This window comes from Chiloscyllium plagiosum, unplaced genomic scaffold (assembly GCF_037043375.1).
Source record: "Chiloscyllium plagiosum isolate Xiang-an unplaced genomic scaffold, Cpla_swu_hap1 HiC_scaffold_10, whole genome shotgun sequence".
Taxonomy (NCBI): domain Eukaryota; kingdom Metazoa; phylum Chordata; class Chondrichthyes; order Orectolobiformes; family Hemiscylliidae; genus Chiloscyllium; species Chiloscyllium plagiosum.
Window position 1 is genome coordinate 42580439 of NW_028270148.1, and position 25284 is coordinate 42605722.

General features: G+C 41.6%; 1 long non-coding RNA gene across 1 annotated transcript; it reads right to left on the reverse strand.

Moving 5' to 3' along the window:
• Nucleotides 1-5221: 5221 nt before the first annotated feature.
• Nucleotides 5222-22034, reverse strand: LOC148148947 (uncharacterized). Its single transcript, XR_015758289.1, has 3 exons — nucleotides 21845-22034; nucleotides 20279-20323; nucleotides 5222-5313 (listed from the first exon to the last, which is right to left on the reverse strand). It is a non-coding gene; the product is annotated as an uncharacterized LOC148148947 (long non-coding RNA).
• Between the last annotated feature and the right edge of the window lie 3250 nt (nucleotides 22035-25284).

Sequence of the window (25284 nt, forward strand, 5' to 3'; positions counted from 1 at the left end):
CTACCTACAGCAAATGGATTGCATCTGATGATTGATCATGTTTACTGAATGGTATGTAATTGCAGCAGAGTATTAATGACAGGAGCCCCTGTTATTGTTAAATATTAGGATAAAGTTAACATTAGAAAGAGCAATGGATCAGTTACTGATTCTTCCATCCATATATAAACCTCTCAGCTCACAAAGATTCTTTGTTAACAAGAGGCCAGCTCTGGAGATCATCAGTTCTACTTTCACCAGCTCAGCAAGGCTTTCACCTGCATCTTCAATCAGCTCTGAACTTAGAGAATGCCTATCCATGGCTCAGTTACCAGGATGCTATCAAGCACTCCATGCAAGCTCAGCTGCCCATCCATTTCTCTAACTGTCCCTCCACCTCTTTCCCATTTTCTCCTTCCAACTCAGTGTCCATTTTTCATCCACCTCTTCTGTGGGATGCCTTACGACTGAGGGAGACTCTGAAAATGAACACTAATATTGCCTGCAATCAAGTATTATCATCTGTAAGATTTCTCAGAGAGTGGTCAGTTTGTGGACCTCTCTACCACAGAAGGTTGTGGAGGCCAGGTCACAGAGTATATTACAGAAAGCATTCGGTCAATTTTCAGATATTAAAGCCATCAAGAGGTATAAAAAGACAGTGTGAAATTGGCGTTGGGATAGAGATTGGCCATGATTATATTGGGAGATGAAGCATGATTGACAGGCTGAATAGTCTACTCCTGCTGTTAGCATTAAGACTAGCAGTGGACAATCCTTTCCAAAGTGCAAAGCCTATCAGTTCAGACTGGGACAGACCTTTCTGCTGCAGTTGCAAAACAGGAATGTTCCTGCATACCATGTATCATTTCACATATGAGTTTTATTAATAGCGCAGTAACTTGACTCAACCCAGCCTATAAAACCTGAGACAACACTTAGCCCTCAGTCCTGACTCCAGATGTAGCTTAAAACAAATTGCTACAAGTTCATTAAAATTTGTTGTGCAGTTATATTGTGCCCATGCAAGTTCTAGAGTATTATTTGTTCTTCATGTTCCTTCAATATTTTAAAGTTCACATTGTATGCTTGCTGTTTAAGATAGAGTGAAGGTAAACTTTTATTTTAAGTGCATGAAAAGTAATCTGGCAGAGTTGATCAGAGGTGGCTTATTGATTCTGTCTGATTTTCAATCAATTAAACTGAACAGAAATAAGTTGAGTTTCGTAAAAGGTATGTGGACTGCCCCACCAGACTTACAACCAGATGATAAGTACAAATCTCTACTCTCTTATGTTGTTTTGAATAACTCTTGCCCAAACCTAGCCTATTAGGCTGTTCAAATAGTTTGCACTGAGACTGCACACAGAGGGATAAAGTTGACATGATGACCTCACACATCATGTGATAAACATGTCAGCAACTTGTTATGCTGTGGCCAAATGGCTGGGGTTGAAGGTCAAATATTTCACAAATACATCTCCACCTCAGCTAGGATGGCATTCATTTTTGGGGCCTCACTAATCCTGCCAAGCATTTAATAAATCATTTTAAAGCTTCTCAATACGGATATTTAGCAGTGACAGTTCAGTGGATATAAGTTAGAACTTCATTATAATTACGCAGATTGCTAGCACAGAGAATTGTATAGATGAGTTTCCCACATTTTATCCTGAAGCTTATCCTGAATAACTCATATCCTCCCACACTATGATCTCCCACCCTTCTACATTTACTTGCCTCCTTTCACAGTTGACTTCCCAGCTTCCTTACGGCAGCAGTGGCCCCTGATAAATCCTTTTTATTTTCATTGAGCTGACCTCCAGGTCTAATCATGGCCCACACCCCTGACTGACTTGAATGAACAGCCCTGATTGATGAGTGACCAGACCCCTGCCTGATCTCTATTTAGTTCCCTGACCAACTTACTGCTAATCTCCTGACTGGTTACACTGGACCTTTTGGGCTGACTGTAGCCCACATTGCAGGCAATACAGATACAGAATCCCTGACCCTTATCACCCCAAATGGTGAACTGACTGTGTCCTAGCCTTCAGATGTTGTCCTTTACTGACTGTGGGGGGGCACCTTATTGATGATAGACCTCTCTGACTTTACTCGGGACCATGTTCCTTACAGTTGGAGATGTGGCATTTGCCTGAAGCACATGCAGTGAATTTGCTGTCAACTGCTGGCATATGATGTAGGTGTGACATTGACATAGCCACACTACAATAAAGCAACCTGTCCAACCGCTTAACTAGTGACTGCTGACAGTCATGACTGGTTTTGTGTCTGTGCTAAACAGCAAGGCAAGACAAAATCACTGTTCAACAAAAATCCATTCAATGGGTATTTGCCCTGTGTGCAATGTGTCCTGGCAATTGCAATGCAATGGAAGATGCCAGTGCAGCATTGAAGTGGAGGGATGTGTTGTAAGTGGGTCAAAGATGTTCCATATTGATGCGGCGAAATTTGTACAGTCAAATGCCAACCTCCATTAACAGCTGGATACAGGCAGTCACTGCCCATGGAGTGTGCCTGGAAATGTTGGTGATTGCTGTCCAAGGTGGAGACTAATTCTTCAATGTCTATCACATCCTTTCTTTGCATGCACCAGTTGTACAAGGCATAGGGTGTAAACTCTTGCAACACTCTGTCTTGACTGTACCACTCGGCTGCAGCAGGTGTCAGAATTCTGTAACAGTGTCCTAGGCTGTAGGTCGTGAAGTACCTTGCTCATCTATAGGAAATGACATTGAAGGCGATTGATTCTGTACCGCCATTGCATCCTAAGTTGACTTTCAGATGCAATGTCTTCATGTGAAGAATGTCCAGCAGCTACCTTCCTGGGCTTGCTGCGCATTTGCTCATCTGTAATTTCTCTGTATCTTTGTTTCAATGTAGCCACAGTGAGATTAACCCCTTTTCTGGCTGGATCTGTTGGTCACAATATCAGAAACAGAACAGCTTGCTAATCATGCGAGCACTCAGCATCCACATCACTCACAAATGATGGTTTCAAATACTCCCCCAAACAATGGGAAATGGAGTACTCTGACAAGGAGATGCATGGGATGTCTCTGCATGGAGCTTTGCAGCATAAGCCATATCACACAAATACAGTAGGATTGCTGGATCCTTACTCTTCTACCTCCAGCAAAAAAAACTCCACATCTCCCAAGAAAGGCAGCCTTATATATGCAAGCAATATGGTGAATAAATACAGTTCAGAGTGAGAGGAAATCAGTTCCACGCCCTTATGTAGCTTATCAAATCTGGGACTTCCTTTGTGATTGTGGCCTGCAGCTGTCCTATGATCCATGCTGCCTCATAGAGATGACTATGATCAATTTGTAATGACCAATGACATAGTCGAGACTGCTTGTCGTGAGAATTTGTATTCCACGTGTGGCGTTCTAAATTCCTTCAACATATTGTGTAAATGCCTGAACAAAGTAATTGCCCCTTGAAAGTCCTCACATCACTCACTCAGATTGAGCCTGAATTCTCAGAAAAAATACCCTCTGGGTGTAGTAGCAGTCATTTTCTCATTTCCATTGCACACTTGCATTATAGATGAGGAGGGAAAGCAACAGAGATCATACTTCACAGAGTGTGTCGCAGACTTAGTCTGTTAATCTAGGTTACCCCATAAACATTCATGTTCTTTTCTTCCTTGCACTTCCTGTCAACCCCATCAGTTCTTTGCTTCCCCATATTCCCACATGACCTTTGCATTTAAGTCTTCATTTCCCAACATTATCCCCTGAGCCCCATCATGGTGGAATGTCCTCTCCATCAAACTCATGTTCGTGGTAACTGTCAACGATCCCCTCAGAACTTCATGTCTTCTAATGCACCATTATCACTGACCCTTATGTGTTGATTTGAACTTGACACAATTATTGTCCCATCTGCACTCAGGAATGCTGCTTTGAATCTCCACAATTGATTTCCCCAACTTGCCTACCACAGCGGTGGCCCCTTATAACGCTCCTAGACTTACAGTGAACAGACTCCCCAGGACTGATTGTGTACCAATCTCCTGACCAACTTCAATGGACAGTCCCCGCTAAGAGTGACCTGAGACCCGACTGATATCTGTGTAACTCTCACAGATTTATCACTAATCCCTAGACTGTTAGCACTGGTCCTGCGGGACTGACCATGGTCAATCATGAATTGTAATAATATGGAACTGCTAACCCTGACTGTCCCAGGTGGCGAACTGACTATACCCAAGACCCTGGATTGAGATTGGATGATTCTCTTGACTGACTGCAGCAATGTCCCCTGACTGACATCAATCCTTTTGATTTGACCAATGACAGGTCCTCTTAGACTTTGAGATATGGCCATCTGATTAAAAAAACATTCAGTGTGCTTGTTGTGTGAGCTGTTGGCACTTGGTGCAGGTGTGGCATTGACATAACACGGTGCCATATACCAACATGGCCAGTCCCCTGACTGATCGCTGCTAGAAAACATGACAAGCTTCCTGGCTCAATGCCTACATTAATGGACAAAAGAAGACAGATCTACCATGAGACATTCTGAATAAGGTGTCAATACACAAAAAGGCAAGGTAGAGATGCAGTGCTCAAAGTGAGTGAATGCAAAGAACCCCGAGGTGAATTCCATTCTGGTGCATGAGATGGGTTCTCATCCCCATGTGTGAAATGGCCTGGAAGTAGCATTGTAGTTAAAGGTGTCGGTACACTCCATTGTACAGTATTGAAAGGATGAACTGTATTATAAATGAGTGGCAGATGTGCCATCAAGATGTGGTGGAGCTGGTGCATATCCAATGCCAACCTCTTCTGATGTAGGATGTGGCAGTTGCTGCCAATGGGGCATGCCTTAGGGCATTGTAGATTGCTGGCCAAGATGGAGACCTGGATGAGTTTGACCGTGAGCTGGAATCCGCTCAGACTTCCATATTGGGGAATTGTCACCATCTAGGTTTTCTGTACTACCTGGTTAGAGTGTAGGTAATAACGAGGACTTAGTGCATACAACTAGGCCTCTCACTGCTCTCTCGTTTCTCATATCACTGTTGAAACCTTGGGTGGAAAATCGGACTGTTTTCTCTTGATGTTGAGAATCTCATTTTTCTAACCTCACTGCAGTTTTCCATTGCCCACACATTTCAGGGGCTGGGAAGATTCTGCCTACTATTTCATTGACGCCAGCATTTTGCAAACAATGGTACAGGCACTTTACTCACCACTAACATCAAGAAAATTGCCACAGCAGGCTCTAGAGCAAAAATCTCCTCCCTTCTGATGTGACTGAATTTTGGTAAAATTTAACCTGAACATTTTTTACAAACTGTAAAGGAAGACAGAAAAAGCACAGATTATAATTCATGTTTAAATCATTTTCAAGAAAGCAAAGTAAAAATCAAGGCATATCCTTCATTTTATGTTGAAACTGCAAACTCATAATCGCGTTAAAAACGAAAAGAAAAATATACTTTTTATTTTAGAAATCATGGAATTGCTGACTGTTCTTTGGAAGCATATGACTCCACATTTGAAAAAAATATTTTATCAGAGACAGACAGATGTTCAGAAGTAATTATAACATGGTATGCCTTGAAAACCTCATGCACCCAAACGTTTTATATTTCTTATCAAGTTATAGCAAGAATAATGCATTAAAAAAATTAAAGGTCACTTCACTGATTCTATACTTGTTACTGGTTACAGCTGCAAAGACCACAAATGTAAACTCTTTGGAGGAGCAGGGTATCAATGACAGAACTCCTAGGTTCCTGCATGAGTAGATGACACTACTAGGTTTACACAAGATTCACAAAAGACCTTAGCAATCATAGTTACTAATCCATTATTTTGATGAGAACTGTTGCAATTGAGAAATGGCACAATGAATATTTTATTAAAAGTAAATTGGAATTCGTGAGGTACTAATACTTGAAGTTTAGTTTCTGGTATAGTGCTCTTACTTTAGTTGCGCAGTGTTGGAACTAGATATTTCATATAATTAAGTGAACTAGGTAATTAACTGACCAGAGGGTCAAACTCAGCTTTCTGTGTTGTAGTATAAATATTCACTTTCCTGTATTCAGTCAGCTGTGGCTAAAGAACACAAGGAAAATAGCACAAAGTACTGAAATAACAAAGCATTTTGGTTTTCAACTGATATAATTATAGCATTCTGACATTGAACTTTATGAGAAGACACATTCTGCTTAGCGCTTTCTTTTAGACAGGTTTAAAATTTCATTGGGATCTGAGGATGGAAACTGATCTGAGAGCCAATGCTTTCTGCAAATATACAACTTATGCATATCAGCATGTTCAAATAAGCAAATCATAAGAAATAATAGGACCAAATCAGAACCTTAGAGGCCAAGACAATTAAGTGTTATGTGACTAATGCTGCATTTATGATGGAGAACCATTTCCTGGAGATTTGGAATTTATAGACCATTAAGAGCTGTTGAGAGGAAATTAAGTGTTTGGTCTAAAAGAGAAAAAAAGCATTTTGGAAGCTGTTTTATTATTTTAGTAGTGCATATTTATGACATGCCGATTCCTTTACACAGAGTGTGGTAAGAATGTGCCACTTGCTGTCAAGTTGAGTGGTTGAAGCAGATAGCAATGACATATTTAAGGGGTGGCTTGATGCCTCCATGAAGGTAAGAGAACGGTGAGGTATGGATGGAAAGAAGTCATTAAAGGGAATGAGGTCTATTTGGAGTATAAACACCAGCTCCGACCAGTAAGGTCAACTGGCCCGTTTCTGTTCTGTGTAGATTGTCTGTAATTCTATATTGCTTTTGCCATTAAATTAGCTGAATAACTTTAAGGCCAATGAAAAAGTCAGGTTTTCTTTACCCAGTAATTCCCACTTTCAAAATGGATGGAGGAAACTGAGAAGCAGGAGAAAAATGTAAGTTAATAATGTTAAACTTCTTCAAAAGCAAGATGACAGTAAAGAATACATTAATTTTAAAATGAGTACAAGTAAAACTAAATTTATTATTGCATTTTATCATTAAAAGGGATGTGATCATCAGTACCATTTCTTTTTGAAAATAAAACAGTGTTTTTGATTTACATTTTGTTTTGTTATAATTAAAACTTCAGCAACAAAGTTGGTTGTAATAGTCCCATTATTGTATTATTGTCATTATTTCAGTGCCACAATGTGTAAGCTGTAAATTTGCAAAATTGGTCATACAAGGATGGCTGAGAACCTATTGAAAGCTAAGGATTAATTACTGTAAATAAACATTGACCTTGAAAACACATCAACTAATTCATTTCATGTAAATTCACTTTTGTGCTGCACATACACAAATATTAGCCATCCTTCCAAGATGCAAACACATACTCAAATTTCCGAGGTTAAACTCCAAAGAAAGCAAGCGAGCCTTTACCTAAAGTCTCTGATGCCTATAAGAGTCTAATCATTACCCTATGAGAACAAAATGTCAGGAATGAAGTGTTTATGTTTCCAAACTAATTACTGAAACAGAATTTATTGCAGCTCATTAAAAAAAATTGTTCAAAGGCTTGCTGCTGATTTGTCTTTCTTTTTCCTCATGTTTGTTCTTCTCAGTTTTCCAGCGTGTAACAAGAAGATTGAAATGTTGGGTTCACTGCCTGATGTAACTTCATAGTTTTATGTAATTTTACAGATGTCTGAAAAAAAATTAAAAAGCAATATTGCAGTGACCACTTTCCTCTATTTTAGAATTAATTGGGGTAAGGTTTCTGTGAAACATCTTTAAAATTATGGAGGCACACTTTCCCTAAGCAAACATGATTACATCTTCCTATAATACTCAGTGCAGATTTTATCTATTATAACAATGGCCTTTTCCACTAAAATAACTGACTACTCAACATGTTGCCATCTTAACTCATTGGGTCACGTCACTGCATTTTAAGAATCTGTATTGATTGACTGGCTAATGAATTGATGAATGCTTCAGCACCACAGGGCTGCATTAGGTCAGGCATATACATAATCACCTCTGATTAATGACCTAGAATCAGTATGTTGCACAATTTACAATACTGATGCTTATCACTTGCGTGTGTGCATTCATATTTATGTTTCAATAGTCTTATTCTAATTAGAAATTTTGAAAATGAATTGTTAAATGGGAGACTGTCTTCATCACCACAGAGAGGGAGATGAGTCATGATGATTGTTAAATGAGCCAAGGAAATGTTTTAGAATATTGCTTCGTGTGCATGGTGAGCAGAGATTTCATGGGCTTATTTCTCAAATCAAATGTCCTTTGAATACTGGTATACTTATGAGTAGACCATTGTTGCATCGCTGACAAAAAGGTGGGCAGTGCCTCCCTAAAATGTGGTAGAAAGGGAAAAGCTCACCATCTTTACCTTTTCTGATCCATCTGGTTTTGATTTTGAATGAGCATGCCACTGGATGATGAGATTGTTCACCTGACTGGGGAAATGGAGCCAAAAGTAATATTCTCTCTACTTTTCTTCTGAAACATGCTGGTGATTTTAGGTCTGCTGTACCATTAACTTCTTTTTTGCACAGCAATCTCAGGCGGCAACTTGGCACAGCCAAACAACTTAGGAATAGCATTATCTTTAAGGATGTAAATTGTGTATCTATGTTCATAGGCCCCCAGTTAACATTTGGGATATTATTGGGTACAGCGTGCATTGTGCGTGCCCTAAACATGGTATCAACTGATGGGCTGGCTGATCTGAAATGTGATAAGTAGGTTTAATTTATTTTTTACTTATTTATGTGAGAGTGGCTTCACAACAACCTGAGAACATACCGCAACATGTTCATCATTTTCCTGTGAATGGTTCCCTACCCACTCCTTCTCCCATTCAGTACAACCCAATGCGTTCAGCAGACATATTTCCTTCTAGTATAAAATCCAGCTGGACAAGAATCAGCATGTTGGTAATGCGGGATGTCTGATCTCTGCCCATTTTGCACACCAAATGCATTTACCATTGGCTTTTGAATTGACACCTGCAGCTTTCGCTAGAAATTAGTGAGAATCAGTTATTAGAATGTTCAAATGTAAAATAAAGTCATAGAGTTATAGAGTCATAGAGATGTACAGCTCGGAAACAGACCCTTTGCTCCAACTCATCCATGCTGACCAGATATCCTAAATTAATCTAGTCCCATTTGTCAGCTCTTGGTCCATATCCCTCTAAACCCTTCCATCCAGATGCCTTTTAAACATTGTAATTGTACCAGCCTCCACCACTTCCTCTGGCAGCTCATTCCATACACGCACCATCCTCTGCATGACAATGTTGTTCCTTAGGCCCCTTTTAAATCTTTTCCCCCTCACCTTAATCCTATGCCCCTTAGTTCTTGACTTCCCCCACCCCAGGGAAAAGACCTTGCCAATTTACCCTATTTATGCCTCTCATGATTTTATAATTGTCCATAAGGTCGCCCCTCAGTCTCCGAAGCTTCAGGGACATTATCTCCAGCCTATTCAGCTTCTCCCAATAACTCAACTCCTCCAGCTCCGGCAACACGCTTGTAAATCTTTTCTGAACAAAATATTTTACAGTCTGCCGCTCATGTACATTAGTTCCTGATTGTACACATGAGATGGCTTTGGCAAATAGAGTTAAGGAGAATCCAAAGGGTTTTTACAAATATGTTAAGGACAAAAGGGTAACTAGGAAGAGAATAGGCTCCCTCAAAGATCAGCAAGGCAGCCTTTGTGTGGAACCACAGGAGATGGGGGAGATATTAAACCAGTATTTTGCACCAGGGTTTACTGTGCAAAAGGACATGGAAGATATAGAGTGTAGAGAAATAGTTGGTGACATCTTGAAAATGTCCATATTACAGAGGAGGAAGTGCTGGATGTCTTGAAACACATAAAAGTGGACAAATCCCCAGGACCTGATCAGGTGTACCCTAGAACTCTTTGGAAAGCATGGGAAGTGATTGCTGGGTCCCTTGCTGAGATATTTGTATCATCGGTAATCCCAGGTGAGGTGCCGAAAGACTGGAGGTTGGCTAACATGGTGCCACTATTTATGGAAGGTGATAAGGACAAGCCAGGGAACTATAAACCAGTGAGCCTGACGTTGGTAGTGGGCAGGTTGTTGGAGGGAATCCTGAGGGACAGGATTTACATGTCTTTAGTAAGGCAAGGACTGATTCGGGATAGTCAACGTTGTTTTGGGCGTGGGGAAGCATGTCTCACAAACTTGATTGAGTTTTATTGAAGACGTAACACAGAGAATTGATGGGGCCAGAGCAGTAGACGTGATCTATATGGACTTCAGTAAGACGTTCCAACAAGGTTCTCCATGGGAGACTGGTTAGTAAGGTTAGATCTCATGGAATACAAGGACAACTAGCCATTTGGATACAGAACTGGCTTAAGGGTAGAAGACAAGAGGGTGGTGGTGGAGGGTTGTTTTTCAGATTGGAGGCCTGTAACCAGTGGAGTGCCACAAGGATCAGTGCTGGGTCCACTACTTTTTGTCATTTATATGAATGATTTGGATGTGAACTTAAGACGTATAGTTAGTAAGTTTGCAAATTACACCAAAATTGGAGGTGTAGTGCACAGTTAAGAAAGTTACCTCAGATTACAACTGAGATTACATTGACCAGATGGGCAAATGGTCTGGGAGTGGAGATGGAGTTTAATTTAGATAAATGCGAGGTGATCCATTTTGGGAAAGCAAATCTTAGCAGGACTTATACACTTAATGGTAAGGTCCTAGGGAGTTTTGCTGAACAAAGAGACCTTGGAGTGCAGGTTCATAGCTCCTTGAAAGTAGAGTTGCAGCTAGATAGGATAGTGAAGAAGGCGTTTGGTATGCTTTCCTTTATTGGACAGTGTATTGAGTATAGGAGTTGGGAGAGCATATTGCGGCTGTACAGGACATTGGTTAGGCCACTGTTGGAATGTTGCGTGCAATTCTGGTCTCCTTCCTATTAGAAAGATGTTGTGAAACTTGAAATGTTCAGAAAAGATTTAAAAGTATATTGCCAGGTTTGGAAGATTTGAGCTGTTGGGAGAGGTTGAATAAGCTAGGGCTTTTTTCTCTGGATCGTCGGAGGCTGAAGGGTGATGTTATAGAGGTTTACAAAACCATAAGGGGCGCGGATAGGATAAATAGTAAAGGTTTTTCCCCTGGGGTGGGGGAGTCCAGAACTAGAGGGCATAGGTTTAGGGTGATAGGGGAAAGATATAAAAAAGACCTAAGGGGCAACGTTTCCATGCAGAGGGTAGTACGTGTATGGAATGGGCTGCCAAAGGAAGTGGTGGAGGCTAGTACAATTGCAATATTTAAATGCATTTGGATGGGTATATGAATAGGAAGAGTTTGGAGGGATATGGGCCGGGTGCTGGCAGGTGGGACTAGATTGGGTTGGGATAACTGGTTGGCATGGACAAGCTGGACTGGAGGGTCTATTTCCGTACTGTACACCTCTATGACTCTATGTCTCTATAAGTTGAGTTCCAGCCTTAGCATTTCTAAAGAGAAAGTTACTTCAAGGGGCAGTCAGAAATATACAGAAGGGATTTAATGTTGATTATTGACAATGTTTTTTTAATTATTTTGCTGTGTTGTAGATACCTAAATGAACAGACTTTACAATGCAGTTTTGGTGTGGTTTAAGTTTGCTAACTCTGTGCTCACTTGGAGGGCTTAATGGCTATGGGAATCCTTCAATATTTCTGTTAATTATGCAGCTTTCTGTGGGCACCTAATGCCTTTGTTTTGGTGCAATTGACTCAGTCCATATTATATGATCCTGAAGTTAAACCATAAATGTGGATGAGCAAGTTAACCGGGTTAGGGGCATTCAATGGCTGCCATTGTTCATGAATTTTTTGACACAGCTTCCCACATTCTTGAATGAACTCGAACCACATTCTTATGTTTTTCATTTACTGGATATCTTTCCTAGTTCTGCATGGTCATCTCCTCAAATACCGAACAAGGATTTAGGAAAACATCTTAAAAATCATGTAAGGTGGCCATTCAGCCCAATGAACCTGTGCTAGCTCTTTGAATGAGGTGAACAATTCAACCTATTTTTCCCTTTCCCTTCCCTATAGCTTAGCAAATATTTATCTTTTATATGTTTGGAAAGTTATTATTGTTTCAACTGACCTCTCAGAGGGTGTGTTCCAGATCATAACAACCTGCTATGCAAAAAAATAATATTTCTTCACATCTCTGGTTCTCTTGCGAAATACCTTCAGTTTACATCCTCCAATCACAGACCTTTCTACCACTGGACCTTTCTCCTGAAATACTTTATCAAAGCGTGGTCTGATTTCAAACACCGCCACTAAATATCTTCTTACCCTCTGCTTTGAGGAAAAAATCCCCTATTCCCCAGCTTCTCCATTTAACTGAGGTCTTATGTTACTGACATTGATTATTGGGCTGGACTTTATGCTCCACAATGACTGGTTTGAAGCTGGTGACCTTTCCTCTGCCCAGCAGCTGGTCCTCAACTCAATTCCTTCTGAGGGGGTGGCAGGGTAAGTGTCAGATGACCGTCCCAGCTGTAGGTCTATTCAGACATTTCAGTGGTCGATCTTGCTAGTTCTTTTGGCCATGGCAGAAAGAGACCCACTGCGTGTGAGAAGTCAGCAACTATAGTGCAAGGGAAAAAGGGAACCCCAAATGAGAGTCTTTATGGCCCATTAAGGAAATTTCCCTCCCACCTGCCTCTTGAATCAATTCCCAAAAATCCCTCACCCCAGGTTCCCCCCCCATTTGCTTAGGCGTAAGACTCCAGACTTACCTGGGCATCTCAGCATAGTAAGACTGCCTATAGACTCACACTTGACAATCAGGCTGGGCTGCTGCTGCTAGGGTAAAAGTTCCAGTCTCTCTTGCTGTGGGAAACACGTTCTCAATATCTAATCTGCCAAGCCATCTCAGAATCTCACATGTTCCAGTCACCTCTCATTCTTCTAAACTCCAGAACATACAAGTCAATTTATTCAATCTATCCTTAAAGGACAACATCTTAGAAACTAGTCTGGTGAACCTTTGTTATACTCCCTCTAACACAAGTTTATCCTTCCATAAGTATGGAGTCCAAAACCATACTCAACTCAATACTCTAGTTGTGGTCTCACCAAAACCCTGTATAATTTCAGCAAAACATCCTTATTGTTGAACTCCAACTCTTTGTATCAAAGACCAAACTGTCACTTAATGCCTATTTACTTCATCTAACTGCATTCAATGTATTGCATAACATGTAAAATGATTGCTAGTTATCTTTTATTGATCATACCAAAACATTTGATAAAGTCAAACATAACAATCTCATGAAAATATTGGAAAACATCAACATTGATGGGAAATATCTTTGGTTTATCAGGAAAACATATCAGAGCCAGATTAAGGAGAATCCCAATGCTTTTTATATATATGTAAAAAGCAAGAGGGTAGCTGGGAAAGGGTTGGCACACTCAAGAACAACGGAGAGAATCTATGTGTAGAGTCAAAAGAGGCAAGCAAGATCCAAAACAAATACTTTGTGTCAGTATTCACCAAAGAGAAAGAATTGGTGGAGGATGATCTCAGTGAAGGGAGTGTCAAATTTCGAAACCAAGTTTCTATTAAAAAGTATTAAAGTGGATAAGTCCCCAGGTCCTGATGGGTTCTATCCCAGAATATTGAGGAAGGGAAGTGAACAAATTGCTGCAGCATTGACAGACATCTTTGTAGACAAAAGTGAGGACTGCAGATGCAGGAGATTAGAGTCAAGATAAGAGTGGTGCTGGAAAAGCACAGCAGGTCAGGCAGCATCTGAGGAGCAGGAAAATCAACAATTCAGGCTGGAGCCAGGCCTCCTGCCCGAAACGTAAATTTTCCTGCTCCTCAGATGCTGCCTGACCTGTTGTGCTTTTCCAGTACCACTCTAATCTGAGACATCTTTTAATCCTCTTTAACCATAGGTTAGGCCCCAGAGGACTGGAGAATAACCAATGTTGTCCCATTGTTTCAGAAGGGTAGCAGGGATAATCCAGGAAATTACAGGCCTGTGAGCCCCACGTCAGTAGGAGAGAAATTATTGGAAAAGATTCTCAAGGACAAGATCTATACGGATATAGAAGCAAATGGTCTTATTAGCAATTACAGCATGATTTTGTGCAGGGGAGGTCTTGCTTCACTAACTTAATTAAGTATTTTGAGGAGGTGACAAAGGTGATTGATGAGGGGAAAGTGGTTGATGTTGTTGACATGGACTTCATTAAAGCTTTTAACAAGATTCCTCATGGCAGACTGGGGCAAAAAGTAAAGTCACATGGTTTCAGAGATGACTGGCAAGATCTGGCTTAGTTATAGGAGATAGAGGGTAATGGTGGAAGGATGCTTTTCAGAATGGAGGGTTGTGACTAGTGGTGTTCCACAGGTATCAGTGCTGTGACCTCTGCTATTTGTGGTCTACATAAATTATTTGGAGGAAAACATAGCCAGTCTAATTATTAAGTTTGCGGATGATACAAAGATTGGTGGAGTTGTGGATAGTGAGGGGAATTGTCAGAGGATACAACAGGATATAGATCAGTTGGAGGCACAGGCAAAAAAATGGCAGATGGTGTTTAATCTGGAAAAATGTGAGGTGATGCATTTTGGAACTTATACAGTGAATGGCAAACCCCTTAGGAGTACAGATGTGCAGGGGGATCATGGGTGTGCAGGTCCACAGATCACTGAAGGTGGCAATGCAGGTATTTAAGGTAGTAAAACAAAAGGCCTGTGGCTGCTTGCCTTCATTAGAAGGGGTATTGAGTATAAGGATAGGCAAGTTATGCTGCATCTTTATAGAACTTTAGTTAGGCAACACATGGAATATTGCATACAGTTCTGGTCACCACACTACCAGAAGGATGTGGATGTTTTGAAGACAGTATAGAAAAGGTTTACCAGGATGTTATCTGGTATGGGAGATTTTCACTATAAAGAAAGGAGTTTGTTTTCACTGGAATGCAGGAGATTGAGGGCTGACCTGATAGAAGTTTATAAGATTGGCAATGGCATGGATAGGGTGGAAAGCAAGAGGCTTTTTCACAGGGTGGAGGGGTCAATTACTAGGAGACACAGGTTTAAGGTGCAGGTGGGGGCAATGTTTAAAAGAGATGTGTGAGGCAACTTTTTCACATAAAAGGTGGTGAGTGCCTGGAATATGCTGCCAGAGGTAGTGGTAGAAGCAGAGACAATAGCAACATTCAAGAAACACCTGGACAAACAATGTGAATAATGGAAAGTATTCTGCCTGGAGGTGGGCGGTGAGTGGCATCCCGCAGAGTTCTATTCTTGTGCCTCTGCTCTTTGTAGTTTTTAGAAATGACTGGGATGAGGAGTTTGGGAGGGGTGGGGAGGTGTTTTAGTAAATTTGCCGGTGACACAAAGGTTGGATGTGTCGCTGATAGTAGCGAGGGCTGTTGCAGGCTGCAGCGCAGCATAAACAGGATGCAGAGCTGGGCTGAGAAATGGCAGATGGAGTTCAACCTCGATAAATGCAAAGTGATGCATTTTAGAAGGTTGAACTTGAATGCTGAATATAGGATTAAAGACAGGATTCTTGGCAGTGTGGAGGAACAGTGGAATCTTGATGTTCAAGTGCATAGATCCCTCAAAGTTGCCACCCAAGTGGATAGGATTCTGGATTAGTGGTGCTGGAAGAGTGCAGCAGTTCAGACAGCATCCGAGGAGCAGTAAAATCGACGTTTCGGGCAAAAGCCCTTCATCAGGAATAAAGGCAGAGAGCCTGAAGCGTGGAGAGATAAGCTAGAGGAGGGTGGGGGTGGGGAGAGAGTAGCATAGAGTACAATAGGTCAGTGGGGGAGGAGATGAAGGTGATAGGTCAGGGAGGAGGGCGGAGTGGATAGGTGGAAAAGAAGATAGGCAGGTAGGACAAGTCATAGGGATAGTGCTGAGCTGGAAGTTTGGAACTAGGGTGAGGTGGGGGAAGGGGAAATGAGGAAACTGTTGAAGTCCACATTGATGCCCTGGGGTTGAAGTGTTCTGATGCGGAAGATGAGGCATTCTTCCTCCAGGCGTCTGGTGGTGAGGGAGCGGCGGTGAAGGAGGCCCAGGACCTCCATGCCCTCGGCAGAGTGGGAGGGGGAGTTGAAATGTTGGGCCACAGGGTGGTATGGTTGATTGGTGCAGGTGTCCCGGAGATGTTCCCTAAAGCACTCTGCTAGGAGGTGTCCAGTCTCCCCAATGTACAGGAAACCGCATCAGGAGCAATGGATACAATAAATGATATTAGTGGATGTGCAGGTAAAACTTTGATGGATGTGGAAGACTCCTTTAGGACCTTGGATGGAGGTGAGGGAGGAGGTGTGGGTGCAGGTTTTGCAATTCCTGCGGTGGCAGGGGAAGGTGCCAGGATGGGAGGGTGGGTTGTAGGGGGGCATGGACCTGACCAGGTAGTCACGGAGGGAACGGTCTTTGAGGAAGGCGGAAAGGGGTGGGAAGGGAAATATATCACTGGTGGTGGGGTCTTTTTTGAGGTGGCGGAAATGTCGGTGGATGATTTGGTTTATGCGAAGGTTGGTAGGGTGGAAGGTGAGCATCAGGGGCGTTCTGTCCTTGTTATGGTTGGAGGGGTGGGGTCTGAGGGTGGAGGTGCGGGATGTGGACGAGATGCGTTGGAGGGCATCTTTAACCATGTGGGAAGGGAAATTATGGTCTCTAAAGAAGGAGGCCATTTGGTGTGTTCTGTGGTGGAACTGGTCCTCCTGGGAGCAGATACAGCGGAGGCGGAGGAATTGGGAATACAGGATGGCATTTTTGCAAGAGGTAGGGTGTGAAGAGGTGTAATCCAGGTAGCTGTGGGAGTCGGTGGGTTTGTAAAAAATGTCAGTGTCAAATCGGTCGTCATTAATGGAGATGGAGAGGTCCAGGAAGGGGAGGGAGGTGTCAGAGATGGTCCAAGTGGATAGGGTTGTTAAGAAAGCATATAGTGTTTTGGCTTTCATTAACAGGGGGATTGAGTTTAAGAGCCATGAGGTTTTGCTGCAGGTCTACAAAACCCTGGTGAGCCCCACTTGGAATATTGTGTCCAGTGGAATATTGCCCTATTATAGGAAAGATACAGAGGCTTTGGAGAGGGTGCAAAGAAGATTTATCAGGATGCTGTCTGGACTGACAGGCTTATTTTACGAAGAGAGGTTGACTAAGCTCAGACTTTTCTCTCTGGAGAGAAGGAGGAAGAGACGTGACCTGATTAAGGTCTACAAGGTAATAAGAGGAATGGATAGAGTTGATAGCCAGAGACTTTTCCCCAGGGCAGGATTGACTGGCATGAGGGGTCATAGTTTTAAGGTGTTAAGAGGAAGCTATAGAGGAGATGTCAGAGGTAGGATCTTTATATAGAGAGTTGTGAATACATGGAATGCTTTGCCAGCGGTGGTGATGGAAGCAGAGTCATTAGGAACATTCAAGCGACTGCTGGACATGCACATGATAGGTTAGGTTACATGCGTAGGTTAAGTTATTTTATTTTAGATTAGGAACAATCCTCGGCACAACATCATGGGCTAAAGGGCCTGTTCTGTGATGTACTTTTCTATAAACACATGAATAGGAAGGGAATAGAGGTATAAGGATCCTACAAGTGAATACAGTTTTAATATTGAAGAGCAAAATATGTCAACACAAGCTTGGAGGGCCGAAGGCGCTGTTCTTGGGCTGTATTCATCTTTGTTCTTTGTTCTTAACAATAATCTAATACAAGAATGAATTCAGTGCTTGGAAAATGTCCACAAGAAGAGTTAGATAAAACTACTTTCTCTCATTGGATTGTTTTAACGGATACAGTGAATGCATTCCCAGCAGAATTGACGATGCATGGTATAAAGGTTAGATAGAGAGTCATCAACAACAATCTCTACCCTGAACAACATCATACTTCTTGCAAGAAATGAAGGAGGCTTACAAAAGTTAATCAATGCAGTCATAAACAAAAGTGCAGTCAATTGTAAGAAAATATTCACTCTAATAATGACACAGAGCAAGGACATTCCAGTATCCAATATCACATTAAATGGAAGCAAGTTGGAATATCAGTCAATTCAGCTCTACAGGAAGTACAGTAACAGCTGATGTCAAGAGCTGTACTGAAATGTGACAAAAGTGACTAATGGCAAAGGAGGCCATGGGACAATATTAAACACTGACTTATCCAGAGCTCTGACAATGAGCTCCACAATCATTGCTTTGATTGGAAAGTTTAGCCAACAATGATCCTCAGCACAGCATTTAATCAGTGACCACCAAGTCAAATTTCTTTGTTTACTCTATGGGAACACTCTAATCCCTCTGAATTCCAATATTTAATAGTTTTGTTTCATTCTATTCTTCCTACCAAAGTGAATACCTTCACATTTACCCACATTATGCTCCAACTTCCTGGCTATTCCCTTAACCTATATATTAGTTTAGGCACCTTGTGTTCTCCTCACAATTTACTTTCCCATCTGGTTTTGTATCATCAACAAAATTGGATTCTTTTCACTTCTAAAACATTACTATAGATTGTAAAAAACTGAAGCCCTAATGCTGACCCCTGCAGCATTCTAATAGTAACTGCTAAATGTCATTACTTCCCTTTATCCCTAGGTTTTGTTTTCCATTATTTAGCCAGTTCTCTTTTCATGGTAATATATTACTCCCATGGACAAACTGGACGAAACAGCTGAATTCCAAGGGTGACGTCAGGCAGCATTTGACTAAGTATGGCATCAAGGAACCCTAGAAAAATTGGTGTAAATGGAAATTAGAGCCAAAACCTCTTGCTAGTTGGAGTCAAACACAAAGGAAGATGGTCATGCTTGTTGGAAATCAATGATCTCTTTCCAGGACATCACTGGAGGAATTCCTCAGGAAAATACTGTGGAATCCAGAAATCTGGAATAAAAACACGAAGGGCAGGGGAAGATGTGAGATGCTGCATTTTGGAAATGCAAATCAGGGCAGGACTTATTCACTTAATTTTAAGGCCTTGGGGAGTGTGACTGAACAAAGAGATCTGTGGTGCAGTTTCATTTTTCTTAAAAGTAAAGTCATGGGTAGATAGGACAGTGAAGAAAGCATTTGATATGCTTGCCTTTATTGGTCAGAGCATCGAGCTCAGGAGTTGGGAGGTCATGTTGCAGCTGTACAGGACACTGATTAGGCCACTTGTGGAATATTGCGTGCAATTCTGGTCTCCCTGCTGTAGGAGGGTATTATGAAACTTGAAAGGTTCAGAAAAGATTTACAAAGATGTTGCCAGGGTTGGAAGGTTTGACCTACAGGGAGAGGCTGAATAGACTGGGGCTATTTTCCCTGGAACATCAGAGGCTGAGGGGTGATCTCATAGATCTTTATAAAATCATGAGGGGCATGGATTGGGTAAATAGACAAGGACTTTTCCCCAGGATGGCAGGGTCCAAAACTAGAGGGCATAGGTTTAAGTTGAGAGGTGAAAGATTTAAAATGGACTTAAGTGGCAACTTTTTCACGCAAAGGATGGTGTGCATATGGAATGAGCTGCCAGAGAAAGTGGTAGAGGCTGGTACAATTACAACATTTAAAAGGCATCTGGATGGGTTTATGAATAGGAAGGGTTTAGAAGGATATGGGCCAAATGCTGGCAAATGGGACTAGGTTAGGTTAGGATATCTGGTTGGCATGGACGAGTTGGTTCGAAGCGTCTGTTTCCATGTTATATATCTCTATGACTCTATGGAGTCCTAGGCCCAAACATCTTCAGCTGCTTTGTTAATGACTGTCTCTCCATTATATGTTCAACAATGAGATGTTTGTTGATAATTGCACAATGTTCTGCATCATTCCTAATTCCTCAATCACTGAAATAGCACCTCTTCATGGACAGCGACCTCAACTACATTCAGATTTGTGCTGATAAAGGAAAGAGACATTTGTGCCAGACAATGACTTTCTCCAACAACAGAGAAACTAACTATCTCCTCTTCACATTCAATTACATTAGCATTATTGAATTCCCAGTATCAACATGCTGTGGGTTAGCAGTGACCAAAAACTGAACTAGACTAGCCATATAAACACAAGAGCAGATTAGAATCTGGGAATTCTGCTGCAAGTAACTAACTTACTATCTCCCCAGTGTTTGCACACCATCTACATGTCACAAATAAGAAATGGAATGAAATGTATCCACTTGCTTAGATTAGTGCTCAATAGCACTCAAGAAACTAAACATCATGTAGGACATGCAATGTTAGTAGTGTGTACCATCCACAAGGTGAACCACAAAAACTCACCAAGACATCTTCAACAGCATCTTCCAAACCTGGGGCTTCTATTACCTAGAAAGACAAGGGCAGCTGATGGGAGCACGGTAATATAGTTCCAAATCACACACAATTCTGACTTGGAACCATACCATTATTCCTTCTCTGTTGCTGGGTCAAAATCCTGGAACTCGCTTCCAAATAATATTGTTGGTGACCTTTCATTAAATGGATTGCATTTCCTTCTATTGCCATTACCATTCCTTACCCTTACCATTGCCTTCTCAGTGGTAATTAGAATGGGCAATAATTGCTGGTCTAGACAGCGACTCCCATATCCTATGAATGAATAAAAGCATGTACTCCATGAGGTGTAATCTGATACCTGCTTTTTCTCCTGTCCTCTTAACATTTTCCTTTATTGCTGTGACATTGATAGCCACCTTTTCTTTATTTGGAGATGCCGGTGTTGGACTAGGATGTACAAAGTTAAAAATCACACAACACCAGGTTATAGTCCAACAGGTTTAATTGGAAGCCCACTAGCTTTCGGAGCAACGCTCTTTATCACCTGATGAAGGAGCGTCGCTCCGAAAGCCAGTGTGCTTCCAATTAAACCTGTTGGACTATAACCTGGTGTTGTGTGATTTTTAACTTTGTACACCTTTTCTTTCATAGAGATAGGTGCAACGTACTAGGTATGTACCTTGGTCAGCTTCTCTGCCTCTTCAAGATGAGTTATTTTTGTCCAGTCTGAATCCTTTTCAATACATCACATCAGTCACCTATCTTACAATCTTTGCTCCCAATCCACCAACTAGATCCTATTTCAGTTGTTAGATCTCTGTATCCAGTGCATATTTTCACATGTATTTGTCCTTAACCTTTTCTCTGATTAACCCTAAATCTCGTCTCTGTCATGTTAACTGCAATTACTTTTTCGAAAAAGCAATGGAAGACACAAGAACTCATGTTTCACAATGTTATCCATGTGTCATTATTGTACAAAAATGCTTCAAACAGTTACTGTAGAAGAAAGGGAAGAAGTTAGATCCAGAGTTAAAGATTTTACTTTTGTGGGGGATTGATGTGCTGGAATGTTTATCCCGGGGAAAACAAGTAAATACGAAATATTGTGAAATCTAGAAATCTGCCAGAATACCTGGGGCCCATTCATCCCACCCACTGATAATACATTCAGTTGGAATGTTCATCCAGTGGCTTCTCATATTCCAATATGCCTGGTGAAACCATTAAACAATTTCTGGGACTGGAGCCAGGATGGCTCCACTGCACTGCTCTAACTAACATGCTCCATCAATTTCTGCCAAGCAGCTTCATCTGTCCTGCAGCCCACCCATTGACTGTCACAGAGGACTGAAGCATCTGCTGCTTTTGCTGAAGAAGAATATTAATGACATCCTCCATGACTGCTGGCAGACATCTTACAGATTTCACTTCTCTCCCAAAACAATACCACTTCCAATTGTTTAAGATTTTTAGGCTTGCTGGACAAATAGCTCATGGCAAGCTGAATCATGCCTGATGCTAAATGTAAATAGGCAAAGTGCAAAACACAAATAGTTTCAATCTTACCTCGTTTGGTGCATCAGATCATTAGAACAGAAGCTGGAATGGAGGGGGACAAGCAAAATTCACTCTAAGAAGGCAGATAAAGTGCATGTTCACTTTTTATCCCAGGTGGATGTGAATACCACTCTCCCTGGTTTGCTTATCTCTCTGTTAACTTGACACGCTCCGCTGCGCAATACAGAGATGTGATTGTAGATGAATGCAGCCATGCAGGACGGGCTTCCCATGGCTAGCTGACAGGAACCATATTTTCATGGGAATATGATGCCATACATTCCCAACATTGGATTGTTTATATTTAGGACTGCAGCCAATGGAGAGAGAACCACACATCTGGCATCAGCCGCACTTCTCTCATGTAAGGAGCTTTAAACATATTATTGTACGTAGTCTTTGGGCACCCTACCATCATAAACTATTAATATATTTAAGAGTATTCAGAGAGAAGTGATACAGGGATTGGACTACATTAGCAGAAAGTTGAACAGGGTATTATGTTCAGTTTCTGCTATTAATTGCACTTTGAAGTTAATTATATAAACCTGGCACCATGCTAAATAGAAATATATTCATAGCAACAGGAATAGGCCATTCAGCCCATTGCGTCTTCCTTTCCATTCAATGTGAAGATGGCTGATCAATGCCTTTGAACCACCCTGTTCCCATAACCGGATACACCATTGGTCATCTCCAATTTAAACACTCTCAAAAACTGACGTTTCACAGCCCTCTGTGGTAAAGAATTCCAAAGATTCACAACACTCTGAGTCAAAAAATTTCTTGTCTCAATTTAAAATAGCATCCTTTTGTTTTTATGAGCGCTTGAAATGTCATAACTATGGTATCTACCCTATGTGTGCTTAAAGTAATTTGCGCGTTTCAATGAGATCACCTCTAAGTCTTTGAAACTCGAGAGAATACAGGCCCAGTTTGCACAACTTATTTCCCACCATTCTGTGAGCAAATCTGGTGAATCTGCATTGTGCTCTCTCTTTGACAATATTATCTTTCCTGAGGTAAAGGGACCAAAACTACACACACTACTCCATGTTCAGTCTAACCAAGCTTTTAGACAACTGAAGCAAGATTTCACTACTTTTCCAAGCAATTTGCTTTCACTTAATGAATCTGAAAATATACTTGGCTGAACAATACCATCAGCCAGGTCGAAGTCAAAAAAGGACCTCCATAGAATCCCTACAGTGTGGAAGCAAGCCATTCGACCCATATGTCCGCATTGACCCTCCGAAGAACATTCCACCCAGACCTACCTCCTACCTCTGCATTCCACATGGTTAACCCATCTAGCCTGCAAATCTCTGGAAACTATGGTTAATTTAGCATGGCCAATCCACCTAACCTGCACATCTTTGGACTATGGGAGGAAACCAGAGAACCCTGGCAGAAACCCATGCAGACATGGGGAGAATGTGTAAACTCCACACATACAATTGCCCGGGAGTGTTCGCTGGAGCTGTGCTAACCACTGAGCCACCATGCCATCTAATTGTAGTAAGATGCAAATGCTAAAGCAGCCAGGACTTTACACTTACTGGGTAGAATCTAATCCCTCGCTGGGATCAGTCTGAGAGGTGAGTGTGGGACTGAATGATTGGATAGAGAGGTGGAGGAAGATAAAAGTGAATGATAGGTTCATTGAGTTGTAATATTGGTAGGAAAAATGTGCATTTTCAATTTTGTGTACACACTTGTCAAAATAAATACATTAATTGCTTTTTGGCCTAAATACTTCTTTTACAGATAGCGTGACTTTTTATAATTCCTGGAGTTGGAAATTTATAATAACTGTTGCAACCATGTGGTGAAGGGGAATTGGTTTCCCACTTTTGAACCCCCTTCTGGTTATAGAGTCATAGAGTCAGAGAGATGTACAGCATGGAAACAGATCCTTTGGTCCAACCCGTCCAGGCAGACCAGATATCTCAACCCAATCAAATCCCACATGCCAGGAAACAGCCCATATCCCTCCAAACCATTCCTACTAATATACTCATCTAGATACCTTCTAAATGTAGCAATTGTACCAGCCTCCACAACTTCCTCTGGCAGCCTATTCCACACACGCACCACTCTCTGCATGAAAAGGTTGCTCCTTAGGTCTCTTTTATATCTTTCCCCTCTCACCATAAACCTATGCCCTCTAGTTCTGGACTCCTCCACCCCAGGGAAAAGACCTTGTCTATTTACCATATCCACATCCCTCATGATTTTATTAACCTCTATAAGGTCATCCCTCAGCCTCCGACGCACCAGGGAAAAAAGCCTTAGCATTTTCAACCTCTCCCTATATCTCAAATCCTCCAAACCTGGCAACATTCTTGTGAATCTTTTCTGAACCATTTCAAGTTTCACAACATCCTTCCAATAGGAAGGAGACCAGAATTGCACACAATATTCCAAAAGTGACCTAACCAAATCCTGTACAGCTGCAACATGACCTCCCAACTCCTGTACTCAATACTCTGAACAATAAAGGAAAACATACCAAATGCATTCTTCACTATCCTATCTACCCATGACTCTACTTTCAAGGAGCTATGAACTTGCACTCCAAGGTCTCTTTGTTCAGCAACACTCCCGAGGACCTGACCATTAAGTGTATAAGTCCTGCTAAGATTTGCTTTCACAAAATACAGCACCTCGCATTTATCTAAATTAAACTCCATCTGCCACTTCTCAGCCCATTCGCTCATCTGATCAAGATCCCATTGTAATCTGAGGGAACCTTCTTCGTTGTCCACTACACCTCCAGTTTTGGTGTCATCTGCAAACTTACTGACTATACCTCTTACGCTCAAATCCAAATCATTTATGTAAATGATGAAAAGTAGTGGACCCAGCACCAATCTTTGTGACACTCCACTGGACACAGGCGTCCAATCTGAAAACCAACCCTCCACCACCACTCTCTGTCTTCTACCTTAGATCCAGTTCTGTATTCAAATGGCTTGTTCTCCTTGTATTTCATGAGATCTAACCTTGCTAACGAGTGTCCCTTGGGGAACCTTGTTGAATGCCTTACTGAAGTCCATATAGATCACATCTAAGCTCTGCCCTCATCAATCCTCTTTGTTACTTTTTTTAAAAACTCAATCGAGTTTGTGAGACATGAGTTCCCGCGCACAAAGCCATGTTGACTATCCCTAATCAGTCCTTGCCTTTCCAAATATCTGTAAATCCTGTCCCTCAGGATTCACTCCAACAACCTGCCCACCACTGATGTCAGGCTCACTGGTCTATAGTTCCCTGGCTTGCCCTTACCACCTTTCATAAATAGTGGCACCATGTTTGCCAACCTCCAGTCTTCCGGCACTTCACCTGTGACTACCGATGATACAAATGTCTCAGCAAGAGGCCCAACAATCACTTCCCTAGCTTCCCACAGAGTTCTGGGATATACCTGATCAGCTCCTGGGGATTGA